Here is a 14,596-nt window from a genome sequence, read left to right on the forward strand (position 1 = left end):
CTCACCTGGCCGAGCGCGGCGCGGGGCCGCCGCTGCCTTCAGCGCAGCCGACAAAGTTTCGCTGGCGCCCAGCGGGCATCGCTCGGGGTCCCGCAGCGGACGCTCGAGCCCTGGGCGGGCGTCGGGGGGCGGCCGCGGATGCGGGCGGCAGGGGTGAGGGGAGCGGCGCGGCATGGGCCCCGAGCGAGCGTCCGCGGGCGCCGTGTCCTCCCGCCGGCCCCGCCGCTCTCCACGCCCCGTCCCGCCTCCCGCTCGCCTCCGCTGCGGCGCGTCGGGGCCGGGGCGCGCCGAGCTGCGAGAAATTGTTTCCACTGCAAACAAAAAAAGGCGACACATGACCAGGCAGGAGGAGGGGAAGCGCGGGGAGGGAGGGGCGGAGGGAGCCGGAGAGACGGAAAACGTGGGCTGGGCGACCCCGGGCTGCGGCGCGGGTCCGCAGGGAGGCCCTTTGGCCAGGCTGGGTCCCCGGGCTCCTATGCAGCACCCGGGAACCCCAGGGGAGCCGGGCAGGTGGCGCGTGGCCGGCCCCCTCCCCTGCTTCAGGCCACACGGGCGGTGCTGCGCAGCTGGCAACGTGTCGCCGCAGCGCTTTTACCCCGGCCGCCTGCCTTACAAGGCTCGAAAGTAAAAATAAAAAGAATTACGACGCGAGCGAGGCTTCTGAGGGTGAGGAGAGAAGATTCCACTTCGCTCCAACTACTACTGCAGCACTCCAGAGGCGGGTCCAGTCCTCCTCCACCATGCACCTCTTGCCTGGGACGGAAAAACTGATCCCCAGCCTAGGTTGTCTTGGTTTAGGAGGACAGGAGGATGGCTGCAACTACCGAGGGAGAGGTGAACCCCAAAGGCAACGTCAGTGGGTTCACCCCAGTGGGCTGGACTAAGGTCCCCATCCGACTTCTACATCTGGAAAGAAAATAAGTCTCCATCCTTCACCATTTTGAGTTTCATCAACTAAAACGATAATCCCCACCCCCCATCCCCCAATAGTGCAGCCACTTCTCCCAGTCTCCAGACACCTCTAGAGAATGGCCACCCACTGCTCAAGGCACAACAGCAGGCTGTCTTTGGTGAGGATGAAAGTAGAGTCCAATAGGACACCCTGCTGGTGACATAAATAAAAATAGGATTGCGCACCACTCCCAGGTAGCTAGGCAAGCAGGTTCTACTGAGAAGCCCAAAGCCATCCTCCCACGCCCACCAGAAAAGTGGACAGCTATGAAGAGCTATCTGTGAACTGAGCAACCCAGCCGGGCAGGAACTTTTATCATAAACAGACAGGGAGACAGAGAGAAATACCACGCGCTTCTGAGAAGTTTGTTTCAAAAGAACAAGAAAACCCCAAACCAATCTGAGATTAAATCCTCCACTTAACAAAACTTCAAGATTAGGCAGGCGGCAGGAAATCCACGGCAATTCAGACTCACAGACTTCGATACTTGCCAAACACCCAGAAGACTTGGAGAAGCCCAAGGTAGCCTGAGGTCATCCAGCACCACCTTCTATGTTACTGAGCACATCTTGTGACTAAGCAGAAGGTACCGGGTGGCGGGCACATTAGATCATCTCTAGAGTCTCACACCAGTGATTCTAAGGCGCACTACCAGTAACCAAAACCAGGACAAGGTCAGTCACCTGTGGCTCAGCTAGGGCAGGTCCCCCTCCTATAACAGCATGTCACTTGACAATGCTTAATCCCCATCAAAGGAATCAGGTCAGAACCCACCTTAGAGAATTTGTACTCTTCAGGCTGTCTTGGGCTGCTAGCCCTCCCAAAGCCCCTCACACACTACCTAGGCATCTCTTTACATAAAGTAGGCCGGGCACATTATTTCCAACCCAGTCCTTCTTCCTAGGTTCAAAAAGCAGGAATGTGAGTTTCCTATGTTCAAAATGAAGGTGATTATGCCTGAACTATGTCATTCCTAAGACTCGGTGCAGTGCCAACTGTTAGCCTCCTAGTATGTGGCCTGGTCATGCCAAATCAGCGAAAATTAAACACACATAACAAGTTTAGGTTCTAAGAAGCCATCAGGAGAGGGAGGAGCACAGTGAGTGAGGGAAGCCACCTTTAAGGAGCTGGCCTTTTCTTTCCTTTCTCTCTGAGGGTTTTTGGTTTCTTACATCCACAAACCGAGTAGCTAGCTTGTCTGGAGAAGCATATGAGAAACATCTGGAAAGCCAACCTCAGTCCCAATACCCTAAGATGGGGGTCCTAGATGTACACATCAAAAGAGACCCCCCCCCGGGATGACTGTGCTGACAAACCTCTACCTCAGGCAGGAGGCGGAAAAGGCACGACAAACAGAGTATGACTCGATATCTGATTTTTTTTTTTCCCTTTCCATTAGAAACATGCTAAGAAATGTCAGGTGGTGCTGTCCTAAAGAGAGAACGGTAGGCCGATAAGGTAGGCAGACCTTGTCTGATGTGCAAGGTCCACGGGTCTGCCTGCCTGCTGATCTGAAATGGGCCCAACCAGACCTTTGCTGTAAGCCAGAGAGAGCTTCCTGTGCCCTCCTCCAACTGTGATTCCACAGATCTCTGGCTCAGGGACAGGTATCCTTGTCATTAGCATTCAGGGGCCAAATTCCTGTAGGAATAGCCTCGTGCTCAATTTTCCTGGTGTGCCTTCCAAACATACCGTTATATCTTGGGTGCCAAGAAACCTCAGGCAAGCCAAATAACTTAAACTATTGTTTTGAACAGATATTTGACCACAGACTCCTATCTCAGACCCAGAACTCACGTTAGAAAACATTTCTTTCCTTTCTTTCGTTTTGTTGTTGTTTTATTGTTTTGGGATTCAGTTTTTGGTTTTGTTTTGCCCCAGCCTCCCCAAGCCCCAGACGGGGTTTCTCTGTGTAGCTCTGGCTGTCCTGGAACTCACTCTGTAGATTGAAGCTGGCCTCAGACTCACAGAGAGTCACCTGCCTCTGCTTCCCGAGTACTAGGATTAAAGTCTTATGCCACCGCTGCCCAGCAGCATCTATTTTCTGATTGGTGACTTGATGGGACCACTCCAGACCCCGTCTGGATATAGGAACCAAAAGACTTGAGTTCTGAGACAGTCAACCCAAGTCAGTGTAGGCCTCCGTTCCTCCTTCACGGTTCTTAATAGAACAGCTGGTAGTCCCTCAAAGCATTGATAACTAAGTAGATACTAAGAGAGACCTTGCTGTAGGTGCAAAGACTTGAGGAAGGCCTGGAAAGGGGGCCCTCCGGTCCAAGGTAATATCAACTGGTTCTAGAAAAAAAAACAAAAAACAAAAAAACAAAAAAAAAGCAGGCACAAGATGGAGCCCCACAGCAGGCAGCTGAGCTGATTGCACGGAACTGGGGAAGCCTACATGCAATTCCTCTTTCCTTTCCCTCCCTCCAGCACAAGGTATTTCTTGCTTCTTGCCAATACAGCCACTCTCCTCTCCTCCCTGCAGATCGGCTCACTTATGGTCACACATGGCTTCCCAGTGAATAGTTCTTGAAGCCTTCTGGGAGCTGGGGATTTAGCTCAGTGGTAGAGAGCTTACCTAGGAAGCGCAAGGCCCTGGGTTCAGTCCCCAGCTCCGGAAAAAAAAAAAAAAAAAAAAAGAACCAAAAAAAAAAAAGAAGCCTTCTGATTTTAGCATCCACTACCTGCAGACTGTCTCAAGACTTCTGCTCTCCAGTTTAAATCCTCAGGGAAATCATCTGACTTCATCATTTGACTCCACCCCCCAGCGCCCACAGCACAAGAGCGAGGGGCAAAGCATGTGGTAGACTATCAGATGCAACAGGCTCAGGGAACGGAGAGTAGATAATTTTGTAAAGAAGAGATCTGATAAATATGGTTGGGAGTTAGGCCTGGCAAAATGTAGGTGTACCCTAGACCTGAGTTGTTTGTCCCGCAAAGTCCTTAAAAGCCACCTGGGAAGCCACTCCTTAAAATATCCTTAATCCCAATATCCTTAAGTAGGGTCCTAGCAATGTATATCAAGAAAGCACCCCATGGAGTGGTTGTTCTGAAAACCTCTCCTCCGGGTAGAAAAGTGCAAACAGACTTATTGAGTATAACTTGATTGTGTTCAAAATGCCCTTGTTTGTTGAACAAACATTTACCAAGCATTAGGTTAGGTGCAAGAGGGCCAAAGTCTCGCTCCTACAGGGCTTACCTATTTGTAAACAAATGTGGAAGCTCCTAACAAAACTCATGGAATACCAGTGTGAGCGTTGCCTTTGCACTCCGTTCTCAAAGCGAAGGAAAGGGCTAGGTATTTACACAACCCTCAAGTCACACTGTCAGAGAAATAGGACTCGAAAGATGAGTGCGATTTGGATACGGCGGGAATTTCTGGACAGCTCAGACGGCATGGCTACCGTTCACAGGAAAGACTGTCGGAGCTGAGAGAGCTTCAGTGTTGCAGCACCTGTTAGCTCACAGACACGCAGCCCTGGGTTCCCGCCTCAGTACCAGAAGCAAACAACGGAAACGAAGACAAGTTTGTGAATTTTTCTTTTAACAAATTTAGGAAGAGGGACAGATATAGGGGAGCTAAGAGCACTTGCTGCTCTGTGGTGAACTCAAGTTCGGTTTCTGCCTCATCAGGCAGTCCATAACCGCTTGTACCTCTAGCTCCATGGGATACAATCCCCCATTCTGGCCTCCTTGGGCACCTGCACACACGATATACATGCATACATACACTCAAACACACACACACACACACACACACACACACACACACGCACACGCACGCACATGAAATAAGTAGGTCGCTTTTTTAAACTGAGGTGAAAATACTGTTAGTGACTCTCCCTGAGAAGAAGTTGGTTTTTTTTTTCTTTCCTGATAATGTACTTCTTTTATGCTTGCATTTACATCTGTAGAGTTCTAAGCTTTCTACCACAGTGTTCCGGTTATCTAAATGTGCCTCAGAATTACCTGGAAGGCTAATTTAAATGCTACCAATGGTCCCCACACCCATAATTTCTGGTTCCAGAGGCCGAGGCTTGACCTGAGACTTCGAATCCCTAAAATGCACTGCAGGCCTGACAACCATACTTTGAGGGCCACTGGATTCCAGAAGAATCAATCGGTCTGGGAGGGTGGGGTATAAAGGTCACCAAAAGCCCAAGAGGGTGTGTCCTAGGAGGAGGAGGAGCAGGTACAGGCAAAGACAATCCCTTAGTCACAGCTTGACCACAACACACAAGGACGCTATTTGTGATGGCCAAGATAACAATAACAAACCTCACTTTTCCCCTTCTGTGGAGAAGAAAGAGACCCTCGGCTGGAAGACCCAGAAGTTCCTCAGTGAAGTGGAAGACTTGGTCACCATTTGACAACCTCTGTGCATTCCCTCCTGTGTTTACCAGGCCAGTCCTCAAGGGTGGAGCCTGGGAAAGGCTTCTTGGTATTTCTTCAGCAGGGAGTAGGCAAGAAGGTGACTCCGGAGTGGGGAGGGTAAGGAAAGTACCAGTGATGGGTGGGGTGAGATTCATTAATTCAGGCTCCCCTGCCAACCCTGAGCCTATGAAGTCACCTGCTAGAGGCAAAATAGAAGTATACAGTCTCTCAGTTCCTCCGTAACCATAAACAAAACCGTAAACTGATGATGGTCTAGACTAGGGCTCAGGCAACTCATTCAGTCAACAAGGATTTGCTTTCAACACCTATCAACTCCACGCCCATCGCTGAGTGACGAGGTCCTGAATGACAGCCCGGGAAAAATACACGTGGCACTGGTCATCCAGGACAGGAGGGCATCTTAAAGTTTGTGTATTATTTTATGTGCACAGGTGTCATGCCTGCCTGTGTGTCTGCAGACCACATGAGTGCTTGGTACCTTTAGAGGCCAGAAGGTGGGGTCACAGGTGGTTCTGAGCCCTCAGAGAGTGCTGAGAACAAAACCCCAAGTTCTCAAGGGCAGCCAGTGCTCCTAACTACTGAGCCATCCCTCCAGCTCACTGGCAAGCATATGCGAAGCAACAATAAATGTATAAACATACCAAGCACAATGCCAAGACCGGAATAGTACAGCCAAGCAGACACATGCTAGGACGTACCAGCTAGATAACCCCAGGCAAGGAACATAACTTCTTTCCCTCTATCTAGTTTCCTTATCTTAAAAATGGAGGAACGGAGGGTGGGCGGAGGTTGACGAGATGACTCCTGGTGAAAGCTTAGCAAGTAAGCAAGGCAATCAACCACAGGCAGATCTTTGGAGCACACGGGGGTAGAAAAGAACTAGGTGTTGCCCTCTGACCACCACACACATCACACACAGACACACACATGCATGCTCTTGATACAGGTCACGCATACACATAATAATTGCTATGTATTATATAAATATCATTTATAAGTTTATAAATAATAAAGAACTATAAATAATTGGTATGAACTATTATTAGTAGTAGTAGTAGTAGTAATTTTAAAGGGGAAATGAGATAATAACTAGTTACATCAGCTAGCTTTGGATCATTATTTCAGAATGCCTGACATGATTACCTTATAAAGAGAAAACATGCATTTTTGGGGCCTCTTTTTTTGGAGGTCCTATCCATCGGTGGCCCTGCTGCTTTGGGCCTTTGGTGAGGTAGCACATCACGGCAGGTATAGCTGCAAGGACAAAGTTACCATCTCGTGACTGGAAGCTAAACAGAAAATGAAAGGTCTCACGGCCCCTCAATCCTCACAGAGGCATACCTCCAGTGACCCAAAGACTCCCACTGGGCTCAACATCATAAAGGCTCCACCACCACCCAATAGCACGACCACCCTCAGGAGATCAAGCTTTAATACACAAGCCTTTGGGGGAGGTCCAGCATCCAATCTACAGCAGCCTTTCATTGAGTTGTCACAACAATTAAATGAATTAATATTGGTAAGGAATCTAAAATGGAGTCAGATTATGTAGTACAGGGTTTTGGTTAAGTAAATAAATCAAAAAGATTGAGTTTGCACACTGACATATTTGTATAACAATTTAGAATCTGTATGCCATATCAGGGATTGTAAAAGATAAAAAATGTAAATATGTCCATTATACATATATGAATGAAACTGGGTGCCTATAAGCCCAGCAGTCTAGCAGTGAAGGCAGAAAGATCAGAGGTTAAAGGTCATTCTTGACAACACAAGGAGGTTGAGGGTACATGAGGTTCTGTAACAAAAAGGGGAGGCAATAATTATAAATGCTAGCGGGCGAACTTTTTTAATACAGATCTGCCATGTACCCTCCACTGGCCTAAGATTTATGATCCTTCTGCCTCAGTCTCCCAACGGCTGGGATTGCAAGGTCTGTCCTACCATATCTGGCTCACAGTATTTAACTTCAGTAAAGTCAAAGAAACACATGTTATAGCAACTGTGACATCTCATTTCATCTGTCAGATGGACCCACACTTAAAGGTAAAAACAGGGGCGCAGGTGGAAAGGTATCCTCACACAACTATAGGATGGGTCCCTGCCCTTAAACAAATAATTAAAAATTATTTTAATTATTATAGAGAGATAGCTCAGTGATTAAGAGCACTGACTGCTCTTCCAGGGGTCCTGAGTCCAAATCCCAGCAACCACATGGTGGCTCACGACCATCTGTAATGGGATCCAACGCCCTCTTCTGGTGTGTCTGAAGACAGCTACAGTGTACTCATGTACATAAAATAAATAAATAAATCTCTTTAAAAACTGTATGCACTGAGCCCTGCCACGGATCCTAGACTGCCGGGCCATAGGGATTTAGCCTAGGTGCCTCCATTCCACCAGACCTCCTGATGCCTGAGGTGGGAAATTCAAACATAAGCAGGAGTCAGGCCTGCAGGATGGAGGGATATGCATGCAGCATCTATGTCAGAAGGTCTCTGGGGGGTTGGGGATTTAGCTCAGTGGTTAGAGCGCTTGCCTAGCAAGCACAAGGCCCTGGGTTCGGTCCCCAGCTCCGGAAAAAAAAAAGAAAAAAAAAAAAAAAACCCAAAAAACAGAAGGTCTCTGGCACCAACAGAGATGACAAAGGCTCCCACAGTGCATCCGAAAGTGTTTTCAGGGACAATGTCTAAAATCCTGGAACCGTAGAACCTGGGAAAATAAAAGGCTGGGGTCGTATTATTAAACCATAAGCTAGCTCGGCCTCGTGGCCCCTTTGCTACCCGTTACTTCCAGTTTTCAGATAGTTTCAAAACCATGTTTTAAGCGTTCTCTCTTTTCTGACTCAGCATCTCTTTCTCAGACTGAGTAAAGTAACTTCCAAACAGTTCATAATGTTAAGAGTTGGGGGGTGTAAATACGTTGGCAAGGCTTTTTACAAAATTAAAAAGTATTTCATGATCTTTTTAATGGTGTGTGTGTGTGTGTGTGTGTGTGTGTGTGTGTGTGTGTGTGTGTGTGAAATGATGCCGTTTATAAAGGTTAGCAGTGGGAGCCAATGGAATCACTACATATTATAAACCCCAGATTCAGAGATATGAAGTCTATCTGCCCAAGAAAGGACTCCAGGTAAGCCTTGTGAGTAGCAAACTTTTGCTTCGAAGATACGAGAATTCCAAACCCTTGCACATTTGTGGAGGAGTGAGATGGAAACTTAAGGGTTCTTTGGAAAGTCAGTTGTGCTGGAGTTCTGCCAGGGCGAACATGTGAAGGGGTGTTTTCCTGAAGCAGATGCAGGTGAAAGGCTAATGCGGTCTCAGGAAGGAACGTTTCCTGAAGCAAACATAAAGTGAAAGGATGTTCTCTGAAAAAGCAAGCAAATAACAGGACAGGTGACAGAAGAGTCTTCAGTAGCCACACGCATATCAGGCCACTTACATTTCTTAGGTGAGCTCCATTTGTTGGGACTCTATAAAGAGAAACTCACCAAAAAAACAAAACAAAACAAAGCAAAACAGAACAAAAACCTTTCTGGTAGTAAACTGCAGTTTCTTGATGCTTCCTCAGACTCAGGGTGATTGGCAGGGTGATGTCAGCCAAGACAGACAAGATCCACGGCTGACCCATGATGCTTGGAGACAGTATAAAAAGGATCCAATGGACAGTGAATGGGGCTGAGCTAAGCTCACTTATAGAGCCAGCTGTGCCAGGATCGTCGCTGATCTTCGCTTCGCTGAGAGAGAGGCACAGCCGAGAACTTCTCCTGGTGTCCTCCTGGTCCCTCCTGCTGACTCGTGCCTGGCTGTCCCTGCTGGGTAGTGCCACTGCTGATTCATGATTCTACCTGATTCCCGACTCTACCCAACTGGACTGCTGGTGTATCCATGAAGTGTTTGCGAGTGGATCGAGCTGACGCTGCTGACCTGTGAACTGACCTGCTGATTTCCAGACAACACAGATGGGACCTGCTCCAAAGAACCATTTCTGAACACGTCCACTTCAACCTGAAAAGGCCCATGATTTGCCGAAGACTCAAATAGTATATAAACACAGAGAGTGTTTTATTCTGCAGAAGTCCAACATGCTGGGTCTACCATCTACAAAGATGGAGGAGAGACCCCAAAGTGAACTTGCAGGCCTGATTTATAGCACATTAGGGGAATTCCGGGAAGGGGTACATGACCTCTATCTTAATCTTGGTTCTATCTCTAGGGACATTCCAGAACCATTGCTGGGGCTTGGGAGGCTGGAAACTGGTGCTGAGGAAGTAGCTGAGGAAGTCTGGAAACTGCTGCAGACCCATCGCCCTTGCCTCAGGCCAGGTGGCAGGTCAGCTTCTGAGGCCTGGATTTGCCTGGACTTATCCAGTTCTTAGAAACAGAGATTTAGGCCTAGTCTCCTGAACAGCCCGTTTGTAGCCTGTCATGGAGTCAGCCTAGCCTTCTTTCCCCATATCCTTTTTTTCCCACTACCTCTGGTGGGTGGTGGGTTAAACCCAGCACTCGGGAGGCAAAGGCAGGCAGATCTCTGTGAGTTCGAGGCTGACCTGGTCTACAGAGGGAATTCCAGGACAGCTAGGACTATGGAGAGGGAAAGAGAGAGGGGGGAGAAAAAGGGGGAGGGGACAGAGAGAGAGAGAGAAGAGAAGAGAAGAGAAGAGAAGAGAAACTGAGACCTTATCTCAAAAAAAAGCAAAAAAAAAAAAAAACACAAAAAAAACCATAAACCAAAGACCCACAAAGAAGCATATCCCATACATACATATTAAATAAATAAACCAAATACCTAATGTCAAAAGGACGGTAACTGCCTTGACAGAGGCATAATTTGTGGTACAGTGAACTCAGAAATTTCAATCACTTCATTTGCAAACAGTATGGTCTACTATATCCATCTCCCCATCCTCCTATCTCCCGTAGGCATTGCATTAGCTGGTTTTGTGTGCCAACTTGACACAAGCTAAAGTTATCAGAGAGGAAGGAGCGTCCGTCAATCGAGGAAATGCCTCCACGAGATCCAGCTGCACATCGTTTTATCAATTAGTGATCAATGGGGAGGATCCAACCCACTGTGGGTGGTGCCATTCCTAGAGTTCTGGGCTCTATATGAAGGTAAGGCTGAGCAAGCCAGGGGAAGCCAGCCAGTGAGCAACCCTCCTCCATGGCCTCTGCATCAGCTCCGGCCTCAGGATTCCAGTCCTGCTTGAGCTCCTGTACTGACTTCTTCCAGTGCTGGACGGTGACCTAGAAGTATAAGTCAGCTAAGCCCTGTCCTTACCAACTTGGCTTTTGACCGTGGTGTTTGATTGCAGCAATAGAAACCCTGGGTAAGACAGGCGGTCATGGGTGCCTTTGCTATTCTCTCTGATGGGCACACGGTTTCAGTGGCCACCACCAAGATGTGCCTCTCCCCTCTCACTTTTACAAAGGGAAACAAGAGAAAGCAAGTCCATCCACCACAGTCTCTCTAAAACAAAGCAGAAAGCACTAACCCAGGTGAAGCTTCCGGGAAATGGCGCATAGCTTAAAATCTTGTTTAAGATTCATTTTATGTGCTATCCTCAGACACACCAGAAGAGGGCGCAAGTGGGTGATGCCTTCACTACTCACAGCAGCCTCTAGTGTCCAGGGCTCAGAGCAAATGTAGGAAAGCATTCAGAACCATGGTCTAGGCACTTAGCTGACAGGGACCACCCAAGGACCAAGGTGTGATGTCAGCGTCTCCTGAAGTCAGGGTGCATTGCAGTGCTAGACTGGAAGCGAGCAGACATTATGGAAGCCGTACTCAGGCCACGTTCTAAGGGAAAGATGGATGGACCTGTGGTATCTGATTCCAAGCCCTTCCAAGCACTGGCACACCCAGGCTAGGCTTGCGCTCGCACCAGCCTTCCTGCCATATCTCCAATGGCACCGGAAGGAGGCAACCTCGATGGTTCATTTTCTCTTTTCAATGTGCTGTATTCACTGCTGATCCTCCTGGACTTCTGTTTCCTGGGAGAGAGATTGAGAGATCAAGATCTCGCTCTGTCTCCTCTCTCTCTCTCTCTCTCTCTCTCTCTCTCTCTCTCTCTCTCTGTGTGTGTGTGTGTGTGTGTGTGTGTGTGTGTGTCTGTGTGTGTGTGTGTGTGTGTGTCTGTGTGTGTGTCCAGAAGTCAACATCAGGTGACTGAATCTTTTTTTAGGATAAGGTCTCTTTACTGATTCCTGAAGTTTACCTATTCAGACTGGTAGGGCAATGTGCTCTAGAGATCTGCCAGCCTCTGCCTTCCCAGCACTGGAATTACAGATACCTGTTGCCACACCCAACTTTTTAATCCCAGTGCTGGAGATCCTAACTCAGGTCTTCAAGCTCTCAAACACTTTATGATCCAGCTCCTTAGCTCCTTGGCTGGCATCTCAAATGGTCATCTGGTCAACCCCTTTGTAGGAACAAGACAGGTCCAAGTGGCCCTGCTCATCCAACCCAGTGGCTTTGCTATGGGCCCAGGTTCTTCACACAGACCATTTTCATATTGAGAATTGGAAAAATACATCTCCTTTCCCCGCAAACTCCAACTACAACCCCTGCTAAAATGTGTCTGCCAGCTGAGAGACCAGCTTAGCTGCTTCAAAAACACTCCCGGTTTACTCTGCTTTTGAAGAATTCAATTATCACACCAATGTCAATGCTACACAGTAGTTGCTGAAGAAACACACACATACACACACACACACACACACACACACACACATACACACGGGGGGGGGGTGAGATTATCCATTTTACTGCCAGATACCACCAAACGTTTTTTTTGGGGGGGGGGGCTTGTTTTGTTTTTAAACTTCCTCCAAAATGTTTTTTTGAGCCTTCAAGTACATAAGACTGAAATGTGAGAGTTCCTAGCCCAGCCACAGAGCAAGAAAAGCAAGGTCTCAATGAAACACAAAAGCCAGCACAGACCTGAAGGGGCACAGGCAGCCCCCACAAGGCAGCCAACTGCCAAGCTGTCATTTTGCTCTGCGGCTGAACAGAAGGCTCGAGTAATGACAACCACAAAACTCATTTAAAGTCTGAAAAGGTGACTAATGAGCTCATTCATGCTGGCTATAAATTATTCACTACAACACTGATCCCACTCAAGACAAACAGTAAAGTAAACTTTAAACACAGACCCGGCCGGCCTTCTGACGCGAGGCAAGTTATGTCTGTGAGACTTCTCACAATGACAGGGACACTTGTCCCCTTTGTCTATTGTCACATTAGTCTTCTGTTTACTTTTTTTTTTTTTGCTGCGTTTAATCAAGTTAAGCAGACACAGCTGTTACACATTTATTTCTCTGCTGTTTTTTTTCATTAGTTATTAAAAGTAATCATGAAAGCCCTAAAAATAACAGCAAATTATATTCTCTCCAAATTGAAGGCTGACCTTAAAAACGAAGCCCAGGTCTTCAGAAAGAATATTCATACTCGAATGTTGGCTAAGTGACAGCCCCACACACAGGCAAAACATGAGTTCCTGCCCAAATCTTAGAGAGCTCTTCAATTTGCTTCTAAATTTCCTTTGGTTCTGGATCGAACTGGTTGCCGTCAAACCAGCGGATAGGACAGAGACCCTGCTTCTGGCGGTCATGTTTGGGTTAAGATTTTCGAGAAGACATTATCATCTTAAGCAAATAGAAGAACCATCCGCAGGCTTTTTCCAGCACTGATAAATAGCAGGTTCCTTGAAAGCTCACCACGGTGTTGCAGATTGCTTTCGGTTTCCTGTTTAACATTAAATAAAGAATTGTCACTCTTCTGTTTTTACAGACCTAACTGCTTGCTGCTTCTGCTGCTGCTAAAAGCATGGATTGCAGCTTACACAGTCCCCTCTCACTTTTCTGCTCACCGGCTACCATTTTCAAGACTCTGGAAGGGTTTCAAATCTGCCTGACAGATTTAAAGTCTCCAAACAAATACTTAAGATCTCTGAACATTATGTATTTCTTTAAAACTGCTTGGAATCCTCTGAAAAGGAGCCACAGAAAAGCCTCATATTCAAACCACGGCAGACGGAGGCCCTAACTAATCAAAAGTGAAAGCACAAAGTTAGACACTGTAGAGTGCTGGCTCAGGGCTGGGGGTGGCTGCGAAGCAGAGGCAGGCTGGAGACTCCACTTTACTCTGGGCCCCCGGTACACCCTGTCTAAGGAAAATCTTCCACATTTTCAGTTTCTTGCATGATCTTAATGAGAGCTTTGTCTGCTGCTTCTATTGCCTGAGATGAAAAACACATTTTTCAATGAAGGAAAAAACACTTTTTTTTTAATGTAGAAAAAGGGCAATACTGCAATATTGACTGAGGCCCCTGCCTCCTACCCACAGCGATCTGTGCACTTGACTGTGTCCCTCATAGACTTCCACTCACATTTCCGGATCTAATTTTAAGGCCTTGCCACCAGAGTCCTGCCAGTTGCTTTTGGGTCTCTTTCCTTCTATTTTTGGTCAATTTTACTTCTTAGAAAAGCTTTTGTTGCTCCTTTACTTTAGTTTGGGTTTGGGTTCTTTTGAGATGAGAATATCACTTTGCAGCCCTCACTATGTAGACCAGGCTGGCCTTGAAACTCGCAGAGCTTCACCTGCCTCTGCTTCTGCAGTGCTGGGGTTGAAGGCATACACCGACCCACCCAGCTCACAATCAACACTCAAACTCACACTGCAACAGACTAGAAGCTTTCCCTCCCCATGCATGTGCCGAGAGGTTTGATTTTTGTTGCTTTTACATTTTGAGTCCTTATAAACACTTGGGTTTGCCTCATTGACTGTATTACTTTAGGTGTATGCGTGTGGATGTGGATGAGGACACCCAGGGCAGTGTGCACAAGTCTCTTCTTCTGCCCCAGAGGTCCCAGGAATCCAACTCAGGTCATACATAGCAACTGGCAGCAAGGACCAGAGGAGCTAGCTTGCTGGCCCTTGGCGTAAAGTTTTGGAAACTCTAACATCACAATGCAAAACTCCAATTCCAACCAAGAAACAGAGCCCTGCTTCGGGATCCCCAGCTCTCCCCTGACTCTGTCTCTACCCGGAAGGGTGTGGACAGAACACTACTTTGAAATTGAGCCTCCCTTTTCCGTCCCTCCTGGCAGCATGTCTGACAGGCACAGTACACCCCTCTTGCTATTGGTGAGAAACCTGGCGTGTCCGCAGACAGTCTGAACACCACCCTGCTCCTACTTTCCCTGGGGCGAACCACGAACGACGTCAATTTTGGCTGAAGACATTCTGTGC

At 47.7% G+C, this 14,596-nt stretch overlaps 1 protein-coding gene across 17 annotated transcripts in view; it reads right to left on the minus strand.

Moving 5' to 3' along the window:
* The window catches only part of Foxn3 (forkhead box N3), a 380,376-nt gene that overhangs the window by 212,498 nt on the left and 153,282 nt on the right, over window positions 1-14,596 (minus strand). For 4 of the 17 annotated variants that reach the window (XM_063261967.1, XM_006240429.5, XM_063261968.1 and 1 more), the window contains exon 1: window positions 6-10,061. The exons of the other annotated variants lie outside the window; for them this stretch is intronic. The gene's annotated coding sequence lies outside the window, so the exon portion shown is untranslated. Of the gene's footprint in view, window positions 1-5; window positions 10,062-14,596 lie in introns of those variants that run through there. 17 annotated transcript variants of the gene reach the window in all.

This window comes from Rattus norvegicus, chromosome 6 (genome assembly GCF_036323735.1).
Source record: "Rattus norvegicus strain BN/NHsdMcwi chromosome 6, GRCr8, whole genome shotgun sequence".
NCBI lineage: Eukaryota > Metazoa > Chordata > Mammalia > Rodentia > Muridae > Rattus > Rattus norvegicus.